This window comes from Nicotiana tabacum, chromosome 24 (genome assembly GCF_000715075.1).
Source record: "Nicotiana tabacum cultivar K326 chromosome 24, ASM71507v2, whole genome shotgun sequence".
Lineage (NCBI taxonomy): Eukaryota > Viridiplantae > Streptophyta > Magnoliopsida > Solanales > Solanaceae > Nicotiana > Nicotiana tabacum.
Genome location: NC_134103.1, coordinates 65,923,960 through 65,944,072, shown reverse-complemented (window position 1 = coordinate 65,944,072; position 20,113 = coordinate 65,923,960).

Here is a 20,113-nt window from a genome sequence, read left to right as displayed (position 1 = left end):
ATCATTGGTAGTGTACGAAGGTTTTGGAATGAGGTTTGGCTTGATATGAGGTTTTATACTAGTACTTTGATGGTTTTGAGTCGTTACTGTGATCAGAAATGGTGTTACGAGTATGCGAGTTGTGTAGTACGTTATGTGATTATATCTGGGATTATGGTTATGGCTGGATACAGCTTGTTCAGCACTATACAGTGTGTAGATGTGATATTCGGGTCATGAAAAGAATTCTGGATGTCAGAAATTTGGCTCCAAGGTTTTTGGGCTAATGTTACATTAATGATTTTTCGTTATGTTGTATGGTCAGGCTTATATAGAATAGGGTGACATGAGATCACCCCAGGTATGTGCGTGGTAAGGTGGAATAGATATTTGAAGGTTAAGAACAACTCTTGACACGTTTGAGGACGAACGTATGTTTAAGTGGGGGAGAATGTAACGACCCGACCTGTCGTTTTGAGTATTACAGCCCCGTTTCCTAATTTACTACTTAATATATGCCTTGCAATTGATTTATGACTTATCGGGTTAGTTGGTTCGGGTCCGGAAGGAATTCAGAGTGAAATGAGACACTTAGTCTCTTAATTGAAAACTTAAGTTGGAAAAGTTGACCGGATGTGGACTTATGTATAAATAACATCGGATTCAAATCTTGATAATTCCAATAGATCCGTATGGCGATTTTGGACTTAGAAGCGTGTCCGGAAAAGTATTTGGAGGTCCGTAGTGGAATTAGGCTCGAAATGGCGAAAGTAGAATTTTTGGAAAGTTTGATTGGGGGTTGATTTTTTTATATCTGGGTCGAAATCTGATTCTAAAATTTTAATAGGTCCTTTATGTCATTTATGACTTGTGTGCAAAATTTGAGGTCAATCGGACGTTATTTGATAGGTTTGGGCGTTGTTTGTGAAAATTTGAAATTTCAAATTTCATTAGGCTTAAAGTGGGGGTAAGATTCATGGTTTTCGCGTTGTTTGAGGTGATTTGAGGGTTCTACTAAGTTCGTATGATATTTTTGGACTTGATGGTATGTTTGGTCTTGGCTTGATAGCTGAAGTTCTGGTTTCAGCAGGTTCAGGTTTCCTTGTACGCGATCGCAGGGATTCATTCGTGATCGCGTAAGCTTAATTGAGGCAACGATTATTTTGTGCTTCGTGATCGCGTGAAGCATGATGTGAGAGCGTAGCTATGCAAGTTTGTTATTCGCGAATGCGTGAAGAAGGTCGCGTTCGCGTAGAGGAAATGTGGCAGAAGTAGAAATCATGCGTTTGTACTTTGCGATCGCGTGGTCAAGTCCGCGATCGCGTAGGTCTGTGAAGTTGTTCCTCGCAATCGTATGGAAAAGTTTGTGATCGTGTAGGGTTAAATCTGGGCAGTGAAAAATTATTCTTCGCGATCGTGTGTGATTGTTCGCGATCGCGTAGAGTAAAAGTCTGTGCAGTGAGTTTAAGTTCTGATAATGGGACTTCGTCCCATTTTTCATTTTTGACGGATTGGAGCTCGGGAAGAGGTGACTTTTGGGAGATTTTTAGAGGAAACTACAGGATAAGTGTTCTTAACTTAATATTGGTTAAATTACCCGAATCCATGGTTGTTTTTATCATTTAATTGGTGAATTAAGTTGGAAAATTGTTAAAACCCTCTTGGTTTAATTTGGAGATTTGAGGGTTGAGTTGATGTCGGATTTGAGTAAATTTTGTATGGTTGGACTCGTGGTTGAATGGGCATTTATATTTTGTAACTTTCGTCAGATTCTGAGACGTGGCCCCCACGGGCACAATTTGAGTTAAATTTCGGATTTTATGGAAAACTTGCATTTTCTTATGAAATTAATTCCAATAAATTTTATTGACTGAATCAAATTATTTATGGCTAGATTCGAGGCGTTTGGAGGCCAATTCACAAGAAAACAACATTGCAGAATAAGAATTTCACGGCTTGAGGTAAGTAACAGTTATAAATCTGGTCCTGAGGGTACGAGACCCCGGATTTTTGTATCATGTGATTATTTTGGAGGTGACACACATGCTAGGTGACAGGGCGTGTCTGCGTGCCCCGAGGGGATTGTGACTTGGTCCGTCCCGTGAAACTGTAAAGTTTAATAACTTGTTGTTAGCTATATGCTCTCTTTGTCTTGAAGAAATTTGACTGTAAATCATGTTAGAAATCATGCTTAGGCTATGTGATAGTATTGTTGGGCCCCACAGAGGTCGCATACTTGTTGCATTATTTGCTAATTTTTGTTTCGTGCTCAGTCATGATTTTACTTCCGTATCATACCTCAGTCTTTCTTGATATTTGTTGATACACTATGTTATCTTTGTTTGAGCTGATCTTTGTGATTTCCGAGAGCCCGAGAGACTAGAGAGGTTCAGGACTGAGTAAGGCCGAGGGCCTGTCGGTGAGGTAAGGATACTATGGCATGTGAGTTATCCGTGTAGCACATGAGTTATCCGTGCGGATTATGGCATTTTGGCTGTAGGAGCCCCTCCGGGGTCTGTACACCCCCAGTGAGTGCGAGTACCCATTGAGTGTGAGTGCTGAGGGCTGAGAGCTGAGTGGTTGAGTTGTTGTGACGAGTGGAGTGACTGTTGCCCTGAGAGGCTGTACTTGCTTTTCATTTGTTGTTGCACTTAGTTGCTATTTGTCATTGTTGTGAAATTCTCTGAAAGATTTTATATCCGGATTACATGAACTTGAACTGTATAAATTGATTTGACTTAAACTACTCGATTTGAAAGCTTGTCTATTCTTTGTTGGAATTACTCAAACTGAACTATAACTATGTAGCTCGTCACTATCTTCAATTCCTTATTTATTATTATTACTTGCTGAGTTGGTTGTACTCATACTACACCCTGCACTTCTGTGTAGATCCAGGTGTTTCCAGACATAGCGGGTGTTGATTCTCTCGCACAGTTGATTTTTCGGAGATTCAGAGGTAGCTACCATATTTCATAGACCTTGTCTCTCCTTCCGTATCTCCATGTTTTCTGTATTTGGTCTTAGACTATTATAGACTGTATTTTCCAGACTTGTATTCATATTAATTGCACATGTACTTAGTGTCACCGGGTTTGGGAGTGTTTATATATGTATTTGTGAGTTTTTCTTCCCCTAAATTTAGATATTATGTTTTCAAACTTAAAAGTAATTGTGATTTATTCAGATTATCGGCTTGCCTAGTATTGAGATAGGCGCCATCACGACTCGTTGGGATTTGGGTCGTGACACATCAAGACTACCTTAGGTGGGATTTTGGGGTCGTGACAAAGTTCATAAGTTTGACCAAGAGTTGACTTTTATGTTATTGGACTCAAATTGGTGTTCCATGACTTTGGATAAGTCTATAAAGTTGAATTGAACTTGTATGCAAAGTTTGGAAGTAATGCGAAGTGTGTAAGTGTGATTCGAATACTCTTTTGAAGGAATGAAGTATTTACAACTTAAGAGAAATTATATTCAGTTTTAGCCTCGATTTGTTGTTGTGTTGTTCCTATGGGTGTTTTGAGTCTTTGGATAAGTTTGGATAATATATTTTTACTTGTTGGTATGATTAGATGGGGTCCCGCGGGGCTCGGGTGTGTTTTGGTTCATTGGGTTAGAGACTAGTTAAGTTAAGGATTTGGAGTTTGACCACGATCAATATTGGGTCAAGACGGCCTCTTTTCGGTATTCTGAGTGCGTGAGAAGGTTCGTAGAATATTTTATGATTGAAATGCATATATGATTTATGTCCGGGAGGTTCCGAATGAGTTTTGGGTGCTAAAACAAAGATTTTGCAATTGCTGATTTTTCTAGTGCAATAATTATAAAAATACTAGTTATGTCCCTGAATTTTTCACACTTCCTCTAACATTTTAACACATCATATCTCCCTTATTTTAAGGACAAATTAGGTGATTCAAAAGGCTAATTGGGTGTAATATCGCAAGAATTATGTTGGGTTTATCAAATGTGAATTTCGGGATCATCTAGGATTTGATTCGAGTTGGGACAACTGCTGTATTTTTTTACTTGTTTCGGAATTTAGTTACCCTTTCTCACAAGGTTTTGGAGATCGAGAAGAGGTGATTCGTGAGGGGGTTTTCTTAAACCTACCTCGAAATTATGAATCTATCATTGATTTTGGCTCTATATTAAAGAACCTTAAAGAAGAAAAGAGGGTTTTGGCTTAAAAGATAAGAAAGTGCATTTTGGGGGTTTAGGCAAAATATTTCTAAAATGAAAAATGGAGATTTAAACATCGATTCAGGGTTGGATTTGGATGAAACTTGTATGGTTAGACTCGTATTTGAATGGATATTTAGAATTTATGAGTTTTGCCAGGTTTTGGGATGCGGGCCCGGACTGACATTTTGGTTGATTTTGCGTATTTGCATAAAGATTCGACCCTTATTATTTAGGTTTGATTCCTACAATATTATTTGATGTTATTGAGTTTCTATTGGTTAGATTCGAGCTGTTCGGAGGTCGATTCGTACGGGAAGGCATTTTTAGAGTATTGATTTGGCTTGATTGAGGTAAGTGTCTTGCCTAGCTTTGTTGGGGGAATATTTTCTAGTAAAATGATATTGTTTGTTACAGGCGGGGGTGATGCATATGCGAGGTTATGAGCGTATGTGCATGTACCATGGTTATCCATGCTCAGAGTAGATTATACGATTCCTTGTGCCTTGAACCTTGTGATTTTCTTGCCTTATGTTTTACTTGATTTCTATAATAATGTGAGAACAAATATCAATGCAAGAGACCATGCTTCACCTTATTAGAATTTGATTAAATATAATGGACTCTTCATGAGACTGTCGATGTGCTAATTTCAATTCACGAATACATGTCTATGTCTGTTACTCTTGGGATACTTGGGTTCCATACTTATGCTAAAGATCATGTTTGAGCTTTGATGAGATACTTGAACAATGGGGTTCTTGAAGTTTATTGATTTGTTTATTGGTGAAAAAATTGTGATTGTCGTTCACATGGTGTATTTTGCTTAATTACTCTTCTTGATATTATCCATGCTTCCTACCTTGCTTGTTGTTGATGGATATATGCTTGGTGAGGAAGAGAGAATTGCACGAAGGTTGTTCCTGTGCTTATGAGGAAGAGTGATTTATGCACGAAGGGTATTTCTGTGCTTTTTTATATTATCCTTATTATTGTACGAAGGGTGTTTTCGTACTTGTTTTTATATTATTATGTGAGGATGAGAGTAAAAGAATAAAAAGTAATCTCGTGCAAGTATTTTTACATTATAATGTGAGAACGACAATAAAAGCATGAAGGGTGATGTCGTGCAATTGGTTTTACGTTATAATGAGAAGACGAGAGTCCATGGCATGGAGGGTGCTTCCGTGCAGGCGAGGATGAGAGACATGAATTATATTGTTTTATCTTTCCCTTACGTATACATTTATGCCTTTATCTACAATTGTTATTGTTGCACCTATGCTTTCTTTCCTTCTTGTTGTTGTTACGTCTTTGCCTTCTACCTTATTTGTTATTGTTCTATCCTTGCCTTTTGTATGTGTATTATTGTTACATTCATGCTTTCTTTTTTTGTTTGTTATATTTACATCTATGTCTTCGCTCATTTGTCGTTGTTTTATCCAAACCTTCTACCTTGTTAGTTATTGAAATATGTGTTCTCGTACCTTACTTGCCATCGTTACTTCTATGACTCCTACCTTGTCTATTACTGTTATCCATATGCTTCTGCCTTATTTTTTACTATTATCTATGTACCTTCTACATCGTTGTTACTGTTATTGGTATTCCTTCTACCTAGTTGGTACTGTTATACATATGCTTGGTGACGATGAGATAAATGCACGAAGGATGTTGTTGTGCCATTTAATTTGACATACATGCATACACTTGGTGAGGATGAGATAAATGCACCAAGCGTGTTGTCGTTCCATTTGATTTGATATCTTGAACACATTCCTCTTATTATGAATTCATGGGTTAAGTATGTTGTTAGTTGTTATTGCCTTAACCTCTCAACTTGAACTGTTAAGAAAAGGCATGGTTGTGATATTGAGGAACCTGATCGTTATTCCTTTTAGTTAATCATTTCACTATCTCTCGTATTTGTTCTTGCTATCTACATTGTTATTTTCAATTGTTCTCTCTACTTCAATTTAACTACACATGTTATATTAGTGAGTATATTTTGACTTTGGAACCTTGTCTCTATTTTACCAGGGTTAGTTAAGATACTTACTAGGTACATTGGGTTGGTTGTACTCATACTACACTTCTGCACCTTGTGTGCGGATATTCGGCGATGAACGACCGAGGAGATTGTGGGCCTAGCATTGAAGACATACTAGCACTCCAGATAGAAGCTATCAATTGTTTGTGGTAGTTTAGAATTTATATTTCTGTTTAGTAGATTTCAAACAGATAATGTATCTTTCCTCAAACTGGAGTTGTACTTTTATTCTTAATAGCTCATGACTTGTACAACCAGTCTGTGGGATGGTTGAATTGTAAACCTTTTAGCTATTTCAATCATTATATCTGTTGGTTTCTATTTATAGAAGTGACTTATACTGTTGGACTTACCTAATGGGTTGAGTTAGGCGCCATCATGACTGAGTGTGATTTTGGATCGTGATAGTCTTCCCTAGAAATACTCCTCAAAATGATCGGAGCCTAATAAATATCATTTAAGGAAGTAAAAGAATGCTAAAAGAAACATCCCCAATCAATAAAGGTTCAAACTTTACCAAAATCTCAAAAGTCAACAATAAGTTAACCCGTGCCCATATGGTCTAAATTTGATATAGAGACCAAATCCCGATGATCCATAACCCCACGAGTCCAAACATATAATATGTTTCAAAATTTGACCTCAATTTAAGGTCTAAATCTCAATTTTACAACAACCCTAAATTCTACCCAAAACTCTCAATTTCTACTTTGAAATTCTTAGATTTGATGATGTAATTCATGAAAAAGTAATTGAATTTTAACAAAAATAAGTTAAGATCATTTACCTATGAATTTGGGAAGAAATTACTCTCCAAAAATCACCTCTATGGAGTCTGAGGTTCAAAAATGGTGTAAAATGAGCCAAGTCATGAAATCCCCACATTTTACTCAGTTGTAGATGTCTCAATTGCGCACTCTTCTTTGCAATTACGATGCTCGCAAAAGCGAACCACTGTTTGCAAAAGCGAGCAGTGTCTAAGTGTCTCTTATGTTGCAAATGTGACCCAACCTTCACATTTACGAAGGTGCCCTTCCTCGTAAATGCGGACAAAACTTTGCATTTGCGAAGATGCCTTGCCACTGCTTAGTGTCGCAATTGCAACACACCCATCGCAAATGCGATTCCCCCTGGCTCACAAAAGCGACACTAAATTTGCAAAAGTGAAGTCTTCCAGCCTTGTCCCATCATCATAAATGTGAGACTGACATCGCATTTACGAACAGGTTATGTGAGACCTGCATCTTAGCAACACGAGCTATCCATCATCTTAGCCAAAACCATCTGCAACGCATCCGAAACTTCCTCGGGCCCCTCAGAATCCATTTCGAGCATGCATTCAAGTATTTGAACATCATACAAACTTGCTCGCGAACTCAATTCATCAAAATAATTCGTAAGACTTTACTGACACTTGCTCATGACTCGTAGAAACTATGAACCTAGTGCTCTAATACCAACTTGTCACGACCCAAAATCCCTAAGCCCAACAGTATAAGTCACCACTATGATAAGAAACCAATAGAGATAATGAATGAAATAGCAGTTTAATACAACTATCCCAAGGACTGGTAGTATAAGTCACGAGCGACTACGAATAAGAATACAACTTTAGTTTGAGGAAAAATACATCATCTGTTTGAAATTTACATAAAAAGAATTATAACTTCTAAACTACCATGAACAAAAGATAGCTTGTATCGGGAGTGCTGGTACGTCTTCAATGCTAAACCCGCAAACTCTGTAGCCGCTCTTCTCTACATATCTACCCGTAAGGTGCAGAAATATAGTATGAGTACTACTGACCCCATATACTCAGTAAGTATCTTGATTAACCCGAATGAAGTAGTGACAAGGTTTTTACGTCAAAAGATACTCACTAATATAACTCGTGCAGTTAAATTGTAGTAGAGACAACAATTGAATATAACATTGTAGATAGCAAAAACAAATACGAGAAATAGTTAAATAACTAACTAAAAGGAATAGAATTTAAGTTCCTCAATATCACAACCAATCCTTTTCTTAACAGTTCAAGACGAGAGGTTAAGGCAATAACCACTAACAACATAGTTAACGCACGAATTCACAATAATAGAAATGTGTTCAAGATTTCAAATCAAATGGCACGGCAACACTATTCGTGCATTTATCTCATCCTCACCAAACATATGCATGTATGTCAAATCAAATGGCACGACAACACCTTTCATGCATTTATCTCATCCTCGCCAAGCATATTTATGACAGTATCAACCAGGTAGAATGAATACCAATAACAGTAATAACGAAGTAGAAAGTACACAAATAATAGTAACAAATAAGGAATAAGCATATGGTTAACGGTAATAGGCAAGGTAGGAGGCACATAAATAACGATGGAAAATAAGGTAGGTGAATATAGGTTTCAATAACTAACAAGGTAGAAGGTGTATATAAAACACCGATAAATGAGCGAAGACATAGATGTAAATATAACAAACAAGAAAGAAAGCATGAATGTAACAATAATAAATAGATAACGGAATGGATAGAACAATAACAAATAAGGTAGAAAGAAAATACGCAACAACGACAAACAACATATAAAGCATAGGTGCAACAATAAAAACTCGGGATAAAGGAATAAATGTATACGTAAGGGAAAGATAACATAATATAATGCATGTCTCTCATCCTCGCCTGCATAGAAACACCCTTCATTCCATGAACTATCGTCCTCATATTATAATATAAAAACTATTGCACGGCATAACCCTTCGTGTTTTTACTCTCATTCTCATATAATAATATTTAAAAAATAGTACGGATACACCTTTCGTGAAATAATAATAATATCAAGAACCACAGAAACACTCTTGGTGCATAAATCACTCTTTCTCATAAGCACGGAAACACCCTTTGTGCAACTAACTCTTCCTCACCAGGAATATATACATCAACATCAATCAAGGTATGAAGCATGGATAATACCGAAAAGAGTTATTAAGCAAAATACACCACATGAACGACAATCACACCTTTTGCACCAATAAATAAATCAATAAATTGTGACGATCCGATAGGTCATTTTGAAAACTAGCTCCTTTTTCTAGATTCCGAGACCTCTCATAGATTCACTGGATGTTATATGACTTGCATGCGTGGTTCGCGACATTTTTCGAAAAGCTTTATGTGAAATTTGGAAGAAAACATGATTTTTGACTTAAAATAAGGTCTGAGTTGACCACAGTCAATTGTTTTGGTAAACGACCCCAGATCTGTATTTTGACGATTCTGGTAGGTTTGTACAATTGTTTTGGAATTATACGCATGTTTGGTTGGGGTCCCGAGTGATACGGGGGTATTTGGCCGTATTATGTAAAAGATTGTAAAATTTGGTTTTAAACTTGAAATCCTTGAGTTTTGATATTGATTCTCGATATTTGATGTTGTTTTGATGATTTGAGTGAGCGAGAAAATTTATTTGATATTATTAGGCTTATGTATATGTTTCGATTGGATCCTGGGCTTGGGTGATTTTTAGATGTGCTATGGTTGAGTTTGGAACTACTAATGCTCAGAAATTACTGGTGTGAAGTTGCAGGCCTCATATTTGTGAGAACCCGATCGCAATTGTGAGCCTCATATTTGCGATTTCAGGCTCCCAAATGCAAACATGGGTCGCGGGCTGTGTCTTTCATTTTCAAAGAAAGGGTCGCTTTTGCGAACACAGCTGTGATTTCTTTTACGGCTCTTGTGTCGCATTTGCGACTCTCGTGTCGCATTTGCTGCTCTTGTGTCGCATTTGCGACACTGTGTTACGTAGAGCAGCTTCGCATTTGTGAAGATTGGCTTGCATTGACGAGTGGGGTGTCTTTCAAATGCGAACATAATGTCGTATTTGCGACTACTATATGGCTGAGAAACTGATTGCATTTGCAATTAGTGGTTTGCATTTGCGATGGTCACAATTGCATACAAGAGTTCCCAATTGCGACATTTGTAGTTGGGGGAAATTGGGCTTAGCTCATTTTACACCATTTCTCAACCCTAGACTCCATTAAGACAATTTCTTCAGAGCTTTTGCATCCCAAATTCATTGGAAAGCAACTCTAATTTATTTTTCATCCATTCCCATTACTTTTCCATGAACTTCTTCATCAAATATATGAATTGCAAGGTATAAATAAGGGATTTTGGGTAGAATTTTGGAATTTTATAAAATTGAGATTTAGACCTCTAATTAGTTGAATTTCAAAGTAAATCATATAAATGAGCTCGGGGATGAATGGGTAATCGGTATTTGGTCAAAATATCGAATTTCGACCAAGTGGGCCCAGGGTTGACCTTTGATGGCTTTTTCAAATATGATCAAAATTGAACCTTATTCATTCGTTGGTTGTTTTTAAAGCTTGTTTTGCATTGTTTAAATACTTTTGGACTAGATTAGGTTGGTTTGGAGGCTTGTTCTAAGGGAAAATCCGTGGTTGATTGTTAATTTGATCTCATAAAGAGGTAAGTATCATGATTAACTTTGACTTGAGGGAGTTAGGACTGATTGGTCTATGTGCTATGTGATTTATTTGTGGGAACGACTTATATATACAAGGTGACGAGTGTATATGGATTGTCATGGGTTAAGCATGAAGGGTGGGCTATTGATTGTGTATTTTAACTATATCATGCCTTCTTTTAATATGTATTAGTATTCATATCATGCCTTCATTGTTACTTGTCTTCTTTGTTAAATGCATGTCCTTTTTGCTACATGCCTTCATTTTCTATATGTTCCATGCATCCATGTTTTTACTTGTTATCCATTTTTACTTGTTCTATGCCTTTAATTGTCTATTTGCCTTCACTTGCTTCTATTTCACTTCGGTTTGTCATATTGGTTTGCCTTAGAGTATTTACTTGTTTTGGTTCCTTTCTCATACATTTACTATAAAGTTTACACTAGTAGTATATATATATATATATATATATATATATATATATATATATATATATATATATATATATTTAAAAATTTTTTAATAAATAAACTAATAGATAAACTGATAGTTACTCCATATAGATGAATTTACTGCTATTTTATGCCATTAATCCAGTGAATATATTAGTACATTCATCCATACATCAAACATAAATCACCCCCACCCCACACTTAGGACTGTGCGTTGTCCCCAACGCACACAAACAAGGTAAAGTAGGGTGAGAAGAACTCCCTCAAGTCAAGGTGGAGGGCTCATCCGCAGTCTGTGGAGGAGCATCTGCATCCATAGCATTCCTATCATCAACAACTGGTGCGGATTCTGTATCAGGTGTTACAGCGACCTCAATAGGCCTGTTGAGTGGAGCCTCGGTGACTATGGGAGGAACAGGAGTGGATGGTCCGGCAGTGGATGATGCAATCAGCTGGGAGATGTCTGTACCTGCACATTGAACCAGAGCTCTGAGGAGTAATGATATCTCCTTCATCATCGTGGCCTGCTCGGTCTGAACTCGGCTTAGATCCGCACGAGTCTGTCTCAACTCATCCCTGGTGGCACTCAACTCGACACGAGTCGCTATCAGCTCAGCCCTGTTCTCTTGCATATCTGCTTGCATATGCTCAAATAATTGTTGGATGGTGAGCTTAGAAGACCTTCCCTTGTTCGGCTCTAGAACATGAGTGACATCATATGGTCCTGGAGCTTTAGCCTCAATGTCGTCATTCTCCTTGTCCCATAGTACTCCCCTCTCTATTAAAAAAGTCGTTAGGGTATTAGCAAAGAACAGCCTCCACTTGTAATTCATCCTGGTTCGCTGCATTTGATCATGCATGATGGCTCCGAAGTTGAGTGGTATCCCCTCTAATAAAGCATATAATACGAGTGCGCGGTAACGAGGGACATCAGTTTTATGTTGGCATGGCAGCAGTCGGTTACAAATGAAATTTAGAGCCACACGTGCTAACACACTCATGAATTCCTTTGCTATAGAGTGGTACTCCATACTCCCATGCTTCCATTCTGCATCCTTCCTGGTAGGGCATAGGACAGACTTAATGTGTGCATAATCTGGTATTTTGCATATGGCGTCAAACCTGTCAGTGAGTGTGTGTGGCACCCTTAAGAAGTTATTCAGAGCTTCAGCTGACACATTAATATCTACCCCTCTTACTCGCACAATGTTTCCCCTTGCGTGACGCCAATTGGCGTAGAGCTCTCTAACAATGGTGAGGTTGGCTTTGCCATGACCTTTCAGAATGGGTCCCCATTTTTGCACCTCTCGAATTGACTTGAGAAACTCTGAGTACTTTGTCTTAAGTGGTCCGATGTTTATCGGCTTTTCCGGAATGTACTTCTTTGAAACCAATATCTTCTTATAGGCTCGGAATGCCTTCTCATTAACAAAGTATTTCTCCCAATCAACTCGGTCTATGGGTTCACCTTCGTCTTCATCACTCATGTTGATCTGTAGGTGGTCATTGTCCGAATCGGAATCGGATTCAGATTCTGTAGTAATCTTCTCCTTCCCTTTATCAGTTGGAGCACTCATTCTCGAAGCTTTTCTTTGGTATGTCACAGGCTCTCGTATCTCTATTCCTTTGCTTGGTGTAATACCCTTCTTCACTGTCCTCCGGACCAATGTTTCCTCCTCCTCTTGCTCTGAATCATCACTTAACTGCCTAGGCAGCAGTTCCATTTCCTTCTCCGTCCGCTTCCTCTTTTTCTGTGGATTTGGACCGCCCGCTGCCCTTCCGGTAGGCTTTTTGGGCGGTTGCTTGTTACCATCTTTGTCTTGTTGCTTGGATGGTTTACTCGCTGCTGTCATTTTACGAATCTAAGTACCTGCAATGCAAAGAATTCAACAATTAGCAGATGAAACAGCGAAGTTCAGCTTGAAAGCAATTGCAACAGCTTGCAGACTTCAATTTATTCGTAAAGTCATGCCATTCACTCTTCATGGAATTGTAGCTCATGACTTTCAGCAAGTATGTGATAACTCTCTTCAAAAATTCAATTTCACATAGCCCCTCACTCGACCCCACACTTATTCTCAAGCATACACCAATGTTGCTCGGTTACTCAGACTTCACCGACGCCTAAATTTTTCTCAGGGACAATTCGTCGAACATGTGGTATGCAACAAGTGTGCCTAGTTCATTCTATCAGTTGAGCAATGCCACTACCCTCCCAAAATTGGACGAGATGAAGGGAATTATAGTTTATCATCTCGCAACCATTACAACTACCAAGAACGACAGCCCTAAAAATCTTGAAATTGCAAAACCTACTTGTTGCTACCATTGAAGGAGGGAGGAGAGACGAATTAGGAGAGAAGCCAACGGAAGAACGAAGAGGATGATGCGTACCTGTCGCGTTTGAGCTTATTGCGTTACAATTTCGATGAGAGAATTCTGTTCTGCGTTCGTAGGCGTCGCCAAAACGAGACGAGTGGATGCGTCGCAAGAAACGTTTTTTTTCGAATAGGTTATCTTAAGATGTGTTAAAATATATATTACTTACCTGTGCGTGCGAGCTTTGACGCGACGCATCCCCTTGTCTTCCTTCAAAAATTTTCGGACGCGATACGGGCGCGATAGGCAGACTTCACTGCCTTGAGCAATTGGCCCGTCAAAAAAAAATTTTTTTTTTTTTTTTGCTGAGGGGGACGCGACGCATCCGCCTCGTTTTCTTGAATAAAATCTATGTCCTACGAAAAGAAAGAAAAAAACAAAAAAATTTAAAAATAAAAATAAAAAAAACTAACTAACTTGGGTGGCCTCCCAAGAAGCGCCTGATTTAACGTCGCGGCACGACGCAACATGTTCTTCATGCCTCCACTAAATCCATTGTGGTCTTGTGACGTGCAATGTCACCACCCCAATAGTGTTTTACTCTTTGGCCATTTACCAAGAATGTCGTATTGGACCCCTTATCACACAATTCTATCGCACCATGAGGTTTCACACTAACCACTTCAAACGGACCCGACCATCGAGATTTAAGCTTTCCTGGAAAAAGCTTTAGCCTTGAATTAAACAGTAGAATTTCTTGACCTGGTTCAAACTCACGATGTTGGATATGCTTATCATGCCATCTTTTGGTCTTCTCTTTATACAATTTGGCATTTTCATACGCATGCAATCGAAACTCATCAAGCTCGTTGAGTTGTAGCAATCTCTTCTCACCGGCCAAGTCCATCTCCATATTTAGCTTTTTAATCGCCCAATATGCTTTGTGTTCAAGCTCGACGGGCAGATGGCAGGCCTTCCCATAAACCAACCTGTACGGAGAAGTGCCTATTGGGGTCTTGTACGCAGTGCGATATGCCCATAATGCGTCATCCAGCTTCCCGGCCCAGTCCTTTCTATTCATACTTACTGTCTTTTCCAAAATCTGCTTGACCTCTCTGTTGGAAACTTCTACTTGACCACTCGTTTGGGGATGATAGGCAGTGGAAACTTTGTGCTTGACTCCGTATTTTGCAAGAATATTATTCAGCAGTTTGTTACAAAAGTGAGTTCCCCCGTCGCTTATCAACACTCTTGGGGTCCCAAAACGTGTGAAGATGTGCTTCTTTACAAAGCCTACCACAACCTTTGCGTCGTTAGTAGGAAGAGCTATGGCCTCTACCCACTTAGAAACATAGTCGACCGCCACCAAGATGTATCTGTGTCCGTTAGAATATGGGAATGGTCCCATAAAATCAATCCCCCAAACATCAAAAAGTTCTACCGCCAGTATATTTTGCAAGGGCATCTCGTGCTTCCTCGTGATAGTTCCAGTTCTTTGGCATCTATCACAATTTTTAACGAAGGCATGTGCATCCTTAAACAATTTTGGCCAATAAAAACCTGATTGTAGCACTTTTTGGGCGGTTCTATCCCCGCCGTGATGACCTCCATATGGTGACGCATGGCAGTCATGTAGTATAGCCTTCATCTCTTCCTCAGGAACACACCTTCTCACCAACTGATCTGCACACTGCCTATATAGGAATGGCTCATCCCACACGTAGAACCTTACATCATGTAGGAATCTTCTTCTATTGTCAGCTGTCCATTCTAGTGGCGTTACCCCACTTGCGATAAAATTCACATAATCTGCATACCATGGGGCTTCACCTGAGGTGATTGCCAATATTTGCTCATCCGGAAATGTTTCTTTAATTGACCCTCCTTCAGCTACATGGTTCCGGCTCTCTAATCTGGACAAATGATCGGCCACTTGATTTTCTGTCCCTTTTCGATCTCGGATCTCTAAGTCAAATTCTTGCAAGAGGAGGACCCAACGAATCAGCCTCGGCTTGGCGTCTTTCTTTTCAAATAGGTATCTGATAGCTGAATGATCTGTGTAGACGATGACTTTGGTTCCCACTAGATAGGATCTGAACTTGTCAAACGCCCACACCACTGCAAGCAACTCCTTTTCAGTCACTGTATAATTTATCTGAGCTGGATTCATAGTTTTGCTTGCATAATAAATGGAGTGAAAGATTTTATCCCTCCTTTGCCCCAACACCGCTCCAATTGCTATGTCACTTGCATCGCACATCAACTCAAATGGTTGTGCCCAATCGGGGCCAATGATAATTGGTGCAGTCACCAATCTTCCCTTCAGCTCCTCAAATGCTTTCAGACATGCATTATCAAACTTGAAGGTAACGTCTTTCTCTAGAAGCCTGCACAAAGGGGAAGAAATTTTCGAAAAATCTTTAATGAAACGACGATAAAAACCTGCATGACCCAAGAAACTGCGAATGCCTTTGATGGATGTCGGCGGGGGCAATTTTTCGATCGTCTCCACCTTTGCTTTATCCACCTGTAGACCATCTTTTGAAACCTTGTGCCCCAAAACTATACCTTCACGTACCATGAAATGGCACTTTTCCCAGTTTAGCACCAAGTTCGTCTCTTCACACCTAGCTAGCACTTTATCAAGGTTCATCAAACAACTATCAAAAGAACATCCAAACACAGAAAAATCGTCCATGAATACTTCTACATATCTTTCAACCATGTCAGTGAAAATAGCCATCATACACCTTTGAAAAGTCGCAGGTGCATTACAAAGACCGAAGGGCATTCTCTTGAACGCATACGTGCCATAAGGACATGTAAATGTAGTTTTCTCTTGGTCTTCTGGGGCTATAGCAATCTGATTATACCCTGAATAACCGTCCAGGAAACAGTAGTATTCCTGGCCAGCTAATCTATCAAGCATTTGGTCAATAAAAGGAAGGGGAAAATGGTCTTTCCGGGTGGCATTGTTCAGTTTTCTGTAATCTATGCAAATTCTCCATCCAGTTACAGTTCTTGTAGGAATTAAGTCATTATTTTCATTAACTACTACGGTTATCCCCCCTTTCTTCGGCACACATTGAACGGGGCTTACCCATTTACTATCAGAGATTGGAAATACAATACCTGCATCAAGCCACTTAATCACTTCTTTCCTTACCACTTCTTTCATGATTGGATTTAGTCGGCGTTGGTGTTCTACACTTGGCTTGTGTCCGTCCTCCATGAGGATTTTGTGCATGCAGAAAGCTGGACTAATGCCTTTAATGTCAGACATTGTCCACCCAATTGCTCGCTTGTGCTCACGTAGCACCCTTAATAGCTTTTCTTCCTGTAATTTAGACAAGTGAGCAGAAATAATAACAGGTAAAGTGTCAGAACTTCCCAAATAAGCATATTGAAGGTGAGGGGGTAGGGGTTTAAGTTCCAAATTTGGAGCTTTTTCAATTGACGGCTTTGGTGGGGGGCCACTTGGCCTATTCAGGGGCTCAAACGGGATTATTCCTTGCATGTAACCACATGATGTATCTAGGATTCCCTTCATCTCCTCAACCTCATCATCCATCTCCAAGCTATCAAACATCATGATTGCTTTTTCTAAACAGTCGCCTAGATATACACTCGTGTTAAGAAGTTTCTCATCCACCTCCACCACAGATATCATAGAGAGCTCCTCATAGTGGCGGGGGAGTTGGATTGCTTTGTAGACATTGAAGACTGCCTCCTCGTTGTCCACTCTCATAATCATTTTCCCTTCTCTCACTTTAATTATTGCATCGCCAGTAGCCAAGAGAGGTCGTCCCAATATGATTGGAACTTGTTCATCAGCCTCGAAGTCTAGAATAATGAAGTCAGCTGGGAAGATGAATTTTCCAATTTGCAGCAGCACATCTTCAATCACTCCTTCGGGGTAGGCTATGGACCTATCAGCTAATTGCAACATCACGGTGGTTGGTCTCGGAGCTCCCAGACCTAATTGCTTAAACAAGGATAACGGCATCAGATTTATGCTTGCACCCAAATCACACAGAGCACGTCCCACGTTAATATTACCGATTTGTACTGGAATAGTGAAGCTGCCAGGGTCCTTAAGCTTTTGGGGAAGCTTGTTTTGGACCCTTGATGTGCACTCCTCAGTAAGTGCAACCGTCTCGAACTCAGTCAATTTCCTCTTATGAGCCACTATGTCTTTTATGTACTTAGCGTACTTTGGAATTTCACGAAGTACATCCACTAATGGAATATTTAATTGAACCTGACTCAACATGGAGAGAAATTTGTTGAACATGCGATCGTCATTCCTTTTCTGCAATCTTTGGGGGAAAGGTGGTGGTGGCCTTGTAACCTCCATTCGCTCTGAACTTGCATCATCTTCCTTTGACTCTTGTGTTGCCTTAGGTGTCAACTCCCCCCAGGTATAGGTTTTTCTTTTATCTTCCTTGGCGCTTCCTCTAGTTCCCTCCCGTTTCTAAGTGTAACTGCATTAATTTGAGGGTTCTTCTCTGTATCACTGGGAAGTGAGCCTGTAGGTCTAGTATTTTGGTTTGCTGCTAACTGCCCCATTTGCCTCTCAAGATTTCTGAAATCGGTCCTGAGCTGTTGATTGTCTAGTAACAACTTTTTCAGCAAGTCATTCGTACTTTCTTCCATTTGTTGGGGTGGCTTCTGAGGTTGAGTAAAATTCCCTTGAGGCCTATACTGATTCTGTTGACTTCCGCCCCATGAGAAGTTAGGATGATTCCTCCAGTTTGGGTTGTAAGTGTTCCCATATTGCGCATGTTGATTCATAGGACCTCTGTTTTGTTGCCCCACATAGTATATAGATTCAGGATTCGTGGGGCACATGTCAATCATATGACTGTCTCCGCATAGTTCGCAACAAATAGACATCTGCTGTACATGTTGCATTTGTTGTGTTGTCATTCTATTCATCTGATTTGCCAATTTTGCTATATCGGCTCTCATGGCGGAAAAATCATCAAGCTCAATCAAACCGGCGGCCTTCTGTTTAATTACCCTTCGTGAATCCCCCTCTCCTTGCCAATTATGGTCATTAGTAGTGAAATTATTTAGCAGGAGTTGTATTTCACTATACGGTCTTGCCATGCAACTACCCCCACAAGCTGAGTCAAGATTCATCTTTGATGCTTCATCTAACCCATCAACAAAAGTGTGACCCAATACCTCATCAGTTTGACAATGATGCGGGCAGTCTCTGAGTAGTTTCTTGTATCTTTCCCAAGCTTGACGAAGTGTCTCGCCATCCCGTTGTTGGAACCCAAGAATTTGGCTCCTCAACGACTTTGTCTTCTTAGTTGGGAAAAACTTGATCAGGAATTTCCTTGCTAGATCATCCCAAGTGTGGATAGAGTTCGCGGGCTCCTTTTGCAACCATTCTTTAGCTTCCCCCAACAGTGAAAAAGGGAATAGTGTCAGCCTGACATAGTCCTTGGAGACGTTCGGATAATTGTAAGTGTCCGTGATTTCCAAGAAGTTCTGAATATGCCTCTGCGGGTCCTCATGAGATAGACCCACATATTGTCCTGTGGACTGAATCAGCTGTACCATGTACTGTTTGAGTTCAAAATGCCCAGTGATATCAGGCTTCACAATAGCCTGAGTCATATTCGCAAGATTGGGCCTTGCGGCTTCAATTACCGGACGCTCTTCATTGCCTGCCATATCTATTGGCTGTGGTTGGATTGCGATGTCCAAATCTCTTTCTATTCTCGTTCTAGCTTCGTGTTCCCTTCTCACTCTATGTAGTGTTCGTTCGATTTCTGGATCAAGAGGAATGAGGTTGTTTGCACTTCTACTCCTCTGCATTCGAGAGTAAACCCTGCGTTGACACAAACCAGGCAAACTGAAAATTAAAACTTGAAAACAAATATCTAATAAAAGCTTAACTTAGTCACGTAGCTAATTTCTAAGTCCCCGGCAACGGCGCCAAAAACTTGTTGCGACCAAACACACTCACGCAAGTATACGCGGTCGTCAAGTAATAAAGTGACTAAAAGTCGGATGTCGAACCCACGAGGACTTATGATTAACTATTAACTAAATTAGCCTATCTTAATTATCTAAACAAGAATTAAATCTAAAAATATTTTATTCTAACTAATTAAATAAGAAAAATATAAATAATAAACTTTGAACAGAGAAAGAGCAGATTTTAAGGATCTCAATGTAATGAAAACGATCTAGGGTTATGGGCTATCTAACAATCCTAGAACGTGAAGTTTAGCTCTACATAGACATGGTAGCCAAACAACAAATCATATAAAGAAACATAAAAATTACTAAGTTTGGTGGGAGAAAGATGGAACTTGATGAATTCCGGCCTCCACAGCTTTTTCCTGGCTTTTTCCCTCTTCTCAATATGTTAGATAACCTAAAGGAGGCATTTTTGGCTTATATATTGCGTACAAAAGTCGTGGGCCAAAGCTCTCCTATTCCTAGTCCAAATCGGCTTCAGGGATTGATGCTAAGGTGGATGCGACGCATCCAGCTTGTCCTCTATTTTAATTTTTGCCTGCGAAGGTGGATGCGACGCATCCACCTTGTCCTCTATTTCTCAGCTTGCATGCGATGGTGGACACGACGCATCCAGCTTCACTTCTACT